This window comes from Strix aluco, chromosome 4 (assembly GCF_031877795.1).
Source record: "Strix aluco isolate bStrAlu1 chromosome 4, bStrAlu1.hap1, whole genome shotgun sequence".
NCBI lineage: Eukaryota > Metazoa > Chordata > Aves > Strigiformes > Strigidae > Strix > Strix aluco.
In genome coordinates, this window is record NC_133934.1 from 122,468,728 (window position 1) to 122,475,335 (window position 6,608).

Below are 6,608 nucleotides of genomic sequence, written 5' to 3' on the forward strand. Positions count from 1 at the left end.
TTTCTGTTTACAGGATCTGTCTTTAATTAGTACTTATTTTTTGAACTTCAAGGAAGATTCACTGATACATCAAAGCAGGAAGACTACAGTAAGCATTTAAGCTAAATTTATAGTTGCATTCCATCACCGGAAAGCACATGAACCCATGCATTTCTTCCTTAATCTTTGGTAGTCAAAGAGTTCGTTTATATGGTAGGTTCAACTTTGGCTGTATATCTGTGTAGGAAGAAGATCTAGTTTCCAGAGTCCAAAAAGTTTTAAGGTTTTAAGGTTGTTTCAGATCTTTTGACAATGCTCTTTCAATGCCCAAAGTCAGCCCACTCTCCTTTGCTCTGTTGATATTTAAGGTACCATGCAGACATAACATTTCTTAGGACACCTAACATTCAATTGAAATTTTTATGCCAGTGAGCCACTACAGCATGTGGAAATGTTGTATAAAAATTAGCAGTGGAGGCCAGGGTGAGTGGTTGATGGATGCATATTAAAACAGTTACCCTTTGGAGTTAACTGAATCTTTGTCCTAGGTTTGTGTGTGACCTAGTTAATCATAACGCTTGTGTATGATTTTTATTAGTAACTTAAATTTACTGCCAATTAATTTAAGTGGAGTCTATGTATAATATATATATATTTCCCTTGAAAGTTTAAAACATGTATTTTTCTTTTGTTATGATCAGGAGGAGAAACAACCCACACAGGAAGACAAAGCTCTTACAAGACTGTGTTTCACCTCATTTTACTTCAAAAAGTAACAAATGGGTTTGCTTGAATTTTCCCATTCTGTTAGAGAGCTGGTAATGAGCTGTTTAATGTACAAAGGCATGCGCTGTTTGATGTACAAAAGAAGGAGACTGAATCCTCGCTTAATGTGCAAAACAACTTTGCTTTAACACTGGAGTCTCCACTATGGTACCCTGCTGAAAACAGAACATCATGTTTGTTTGCCTTTCTAAATATTAAGATCTTCCAGGCTTCATTTTGTTCAGTTCTAAATATTATAGTTATAAATTATATTTCAATAGAAGGCAAATTCTACCAAAAAGAGATGATTAAAAAAGATAATTTGGACTTGAATGGAAACACCCATGTTTTAACAGCGTTGGCTTTTTATCCTTTGATGGCACAAAGCAGTAGGCGGTCCCTCCATCCATCAGCTGCGTGTAGATGAGAGTGATAATAAGATAATACGTTATTATCTTGTGGGTTCTTTCAGGTCACATTCTGGGACACATGCTCCCTAGTATTAGGTCAGTACTGTTTTCATGTTACCGCAACTGGAACAGGGTTAAAAGCTTTCTCCTTACACAGAGAAATCAACAAGTTAGATTGGAGTTAAAAGATGCAACAGGATGTTTATGAACCACGAATATGATTGTTGATTTTCAGTAGGATTAAAACTGGTAACATATTTAGGCCTCAGAGGGCTAACAGAGCAATACCTAGGTATATTTACAAATCTGATCCTAAGGGAATTCTGGTTTTCATCTTTGTAAATAATTGCATCTTCATAAAGGAAAAAAAAAAAAGTTGTAAAAATGCTTGTACAGGGATGTACTGAAGTACGTGGTGAAATCTTGGCTTGTCTCTATTAGCAGTAGATCTCCAAGTTACTTAAGTAAAATCCAGATTTCATCCATGAAGGGTACATAATAAAGTTATTGTCATGGGAGTGCATGATAGGACTGAATATCATGATATTAATATATTAAATATGTATTATTATTATTACTTCTCTAAATTAATGGCTATTTTTTAAAACAAAGTCTCTGTGGTTTGACTTGAAACTGTTTCTAGCCTCTCCACACTGACCATAAGAGTCAAAAGAACTGTGAAAATCAGGGAAATTCCAGGAAAAAAAATCTTCCTGGGGATTGCTCCACAGATTTACTGAAGGGAGAATTTGGCCATTTGTACTTTTATTTTAATATGGTGATTGTGAATGTATAATTAATATGAAATATCAGTTATGTAATTGAATTAGTTAATTTAGTGAAGCAACCATTTATGCACATGCAGAATATCAGGATCCTGTGGGACTCAAAGAGATCCCTTTGGCTGTTTTCACTCACCCTGGTATAAATCAGCAATAAAATCTCAGAATTTAGTTGACAGGAAGTCTGAATTCAATATGATTTATTCAGATTTGTACTGGAAAAACAGGGCAAAGTCTGATCTTTCTGCCTTTACTACGTAGTGGGTTGGTCTTTTCTCAAAGAGCTTTATGATCTGAGTTAATCTTCCTTTTTACTAAACTAGGAAGATACCATGGATTATATTATAATGAATTTTAATGTAAAGGTGAGGAAGAAAAAGCGTAAGTATCTTTCAGATCAAGGTTTTATGCTGGTAAATTTACTGTGCAAGATCTTGTTTTTCTTTTCAGAAGTACAGTTCTAGATAATCACCAAAATTGCCACTTTGCTTTAATAGATGCACTTACTGTATCTATAGAGCCTTTCTCCTATATATGTGTTTGTGAGCTGATGCAAGGAATAACAATGAAACTACATCTGAATGTAATTATGGACTTTATTATTCCATCTATTTAAAAAAAATACATTTCACTTTTCATATTACATTTTTCTAAATATAGAATTTGGGGTATAGTGTACAGGATTATATAGGGTTTTTTAAAATATACTGGTATACAAAACTATAAACATGTTATATATCTGCTAGTTTCTAATAAAATTGTAAGTATTTTAAAAGTAAATGTTGGTAACTTACCATGTTACTATAAAATTAAAGTTCTTAGAACACTTTAGAGTACTATAATATAAGAGCTTACTTTCAGTCTTCATAAACTTTTCATAGCATTCACTTCACATATCAGGTCAAATTAAATTACTACAGGAGTTACTGAGGTTTCTTAATTTAATAATTTGAGTTTCTATGCTTAATTTGGAAGCCATCATCAAATTTCTATGAATGATATGATTTAATTTTTACAATTAAGATATTGTTATAGTCATTTTATACATAACATTTTTTGCTTCTCCTAGATGATTTGAAAGACGGGTTAGTATTAATTATACTTACAAGGCGATGGCAGGCAGTAAGTGTGAAGACTGTTACCCGGCCTGTGGTCAGATCCCCTTGCTGGCTGGCAAGTCTTTGTCTCGCGTGTGGTTTGCAGGACAGCCACGAGGTGTCTTTGTTGTACTGCTGATTTTCTACGCCAGGGCTACTGAGACATGCCATGAGTACACAGGGTAACCGAGACTGCCCCCTCCCTTCGGCCGGGTCATGGCACATTTGCACCAGAATAAATCAAAAATTTAAATCCCGTTCTTGAAACGTCAAGGCAAGGCAAGACCACTTGCAGGGTTGCAGAGCTCAGCGTGGGTCTGTGGGAGCAGCACAGCCTTTGGGTCAGATTCGTTTTGCTTTCTGATTTATTTGGACTTCTTGGGAAAAGGGTCTGAATGTGACTGGTTTGGGGTTTGTACAGACAACTTGGATCATGCTGCATCTAAAGGTGCCTGGCTGTCATCTGCTAGCAGTCAGGTTTGTGCATTGCAGGAGCGTTAGAGGGACCTGAACAAGGACCCAGTAGTGGCGGGGAAAAGTTTGTACCTCTAAGGTGAGCCCAAAAGAGAGGGCAGCACATGTGTAGCTGATGGAGGCAGAGGAACAACACAAACCAGAAGATAGCCCCTTAGGAGTGAACTGCTTGTAAAAGTAGCATGTGGAGGAAAAAGAAGAGTAGGGCTGCTCACGCAGCATGTGGTACTCATGGCCTTGTGTTACTGGTCTCTGTACGAGGTCAGTCGCAGCCCTCCAAGGCAAGACTTAACAATTGGCCTTACCTAGGGATAAGGGGGGAGGAAAGGGATGAGTGAGCTCAGACACATTTCTGCAGAGACCGCTCAGTGCAGCTTTTTGCTCTTGCGGTTCCCGTGTAATTTGCAACCCCACGGAAAGCCCCTTGTATAATCCTGAGTAGAAATATTCTGTGCCTTAAAGCAGCCAAAGTTTCCCAAAGGACTTGGAGCTTCTGTGGCAAGCTGCCTCCATGAGCCATGAGACAGAGAGCATTGCTCTGCCAGCCTGTCACAGGCGAATAGCTTTCATTTCGGTAGACTGTAAAAGCACAGTGTGGTGAACGTGAAATTAGAAATGTGCATGTACCCCCTATAGCTCTGCTTCTCTTTAATTCTCTGAACTTATCTATGTTTAAGTGTAATAGTCTTTCAAATTTCCAGCTCTTTCAGGGATTTTAAATTTCACCTTTGCCTATTGCCAGGGCTTTTTTAAGTGTAGAATTTTATAATGGAAGCACATTTCTGTTTGGGGGCTAACTGCACTCCATTTAAACACATTTTCAGTCACTCCTGGTTTAGCAAAAAATTTCCTTTGCAAATAACAGTATAATTAAAGATAGTTAAATGCAGAAGCACCATAAATACACAGGGCACCCACATTACAAAGCTCTCAGAAGAGATGTCTTCGTGTCTAGAAGACATAGTGACAACACTGGAGCATGAATGTGAGTTCCAGGAAATACAGATTCAAGCCATGAGAAGTTTCTTAGCACTTAGTTGTTGTTTTCCAAAATCTAGTTGAAAGATTTAATAACATTTTGTTTGCTTTTGATTGATCTCCTTGCACACGAAGAGTAGCACTAACAAAGCATGGCAAAGGGGCTGCAGCAGGACAGATAGAAGCCTTGAGACTGTGGTCCTATTTCTGTGCTTCTGCCTTATTATACACTGGTTTTCTGGTATAAAATTATTTATAGATTTATATCTATATAAAATTGTAATGACATTCTCCAACTGATGTGGGAGCACACAGAATTGTGGAGGTCTTCTCACCCCCTGTTTATGTTCATGACAAGCAGCTCCGCCACAGCCTTTGCGGTGGAGAGGCATTAGTGGGGTATCGCCAGTCCCAAACTTGCCAGTGCAAACCCAGATGTACGTGGTCAAACAGCCCACAGACAGTTCAGCAGGAAGACTGTAATTAGTTTACTGAGAAGAAAAGGGATAAACCTTCAAGTAAAATCCCAGACAAGGATTTAAAGGCTTGTGACAGAGACATGTCCTTTGGCTGGATGCACCCAGGATTGTCTGCATTTACTTATCAATCTCTTCTGTGGGAAGGATCTCAGAAGAAAGCAGGCCTTCTGGAGCATCCTTGTGGAAGCTCACTCAGTGGGCTTACTTCCTCTGACAGCAGTGGGATTGCCTCTGCATACACCATTACTGAATTTGGCCCAGGGTGCTACAGCATTGATCCCATCTATGCATTGAAATCGATGGGATGTTTTGCCTGATAAAAGGATGCAGGAATGGCCCTTAGTTCTTTTCTGACTCCTGATTGTAAAGAACAGTGAAGCCTCTCTTTAGTATAAACACCATTTGCAGCCAGGCATACGTTGCCCGTAAAATACAAAATGAAAGCTTAGAGCCTGAAGAACACAGACAGAACTGCTATAGAGGCCTCGCTTCTGTGACTGTCCCCTGGGCAGAACTGTGAATGCAAGGCTTTGTCTATTGCCTTCTTATTTAATTTTGTATAAAGTTGATAGTCAAAAAAAAGCAAACAAAACTTTGAATCTCCCCATCTGTGCACACATGCAGACATTTAAAAGCTACTGGTACTGCACCATTCCGAGTGCTTCTGCCTGCAAAGTGTCACACTTTTCATTTACCATTTAATTCTTCTAAATGGATATTACTCTTCTTCCCATTATGGATCTCCATTGCTTCTATGAAACATTATTTGCATAAAAGGAACTGAATAATTGATAGAGGATGTGAGCAAGAGCTAGCACACAGCTTGGTAGGGGTTTGCTGGTAATCCCAGCGAGTCCAACACATGGCTCATAGCTCATTTAATGGGATGGAAGCTGACAGGGTTTCCTTGTACCGCTGCTGCAGAACTCGGCACTGCTGCCTGACCTCCTTGTACTTAGCTACTCTGCTTGTTGATCTCGCTGCTCTTTTCCTCCATTAACGGGAAAATTCTTAAAGGAAGTGATACAGTATGCTACAATTTGTGTTCACGTACACCATCAAATACTACTGCATTTGAGGTCTGGCAGGCTTATTCTTTTGCTTTTATAAAATAAAAAGTAACAAAAATCTTAAATGGATCATATCATTAAAGGCAAAGTCTGGGAACAGCTTTCATTTACAAGTGTGTTTGTAGGATTCAAACCTAAGTTCAATCTTGGGGCTACGTAAGGGTTTTTTCCATATTAAGATTTTTTTAATTGGGAAAAGTCTGTTGAAACTGTAAAACTCACAGTACGCAGATTTTTTCCTACTGTTCTGTAACAGAAGTCTGAAAATCTTCTGCATTTTAGATGTCTTCACTTAGTGAGATGACTGTCAGAATGAATATCTAATTTCTGAAAAGAGAAAAAGCCATAGAAGTAATATGTCTTGTAAATAAAATATGTTTGGCAGTTGTATGAAAAAATCATCTAAAAATAAACTGAAATCAAATAATTTTTCTTTTAGAGCTTTCCACATTTCTAAAGTATATATTTTTAAATGATAAGCGGCAGTATTAGGAGAGCCTGGAAACAGCTGGAACGATTAGTATTTTGTTTGGTGAGGAGCCGTCTCAGCTGCTCTGACAAGCAAGCTGCCATT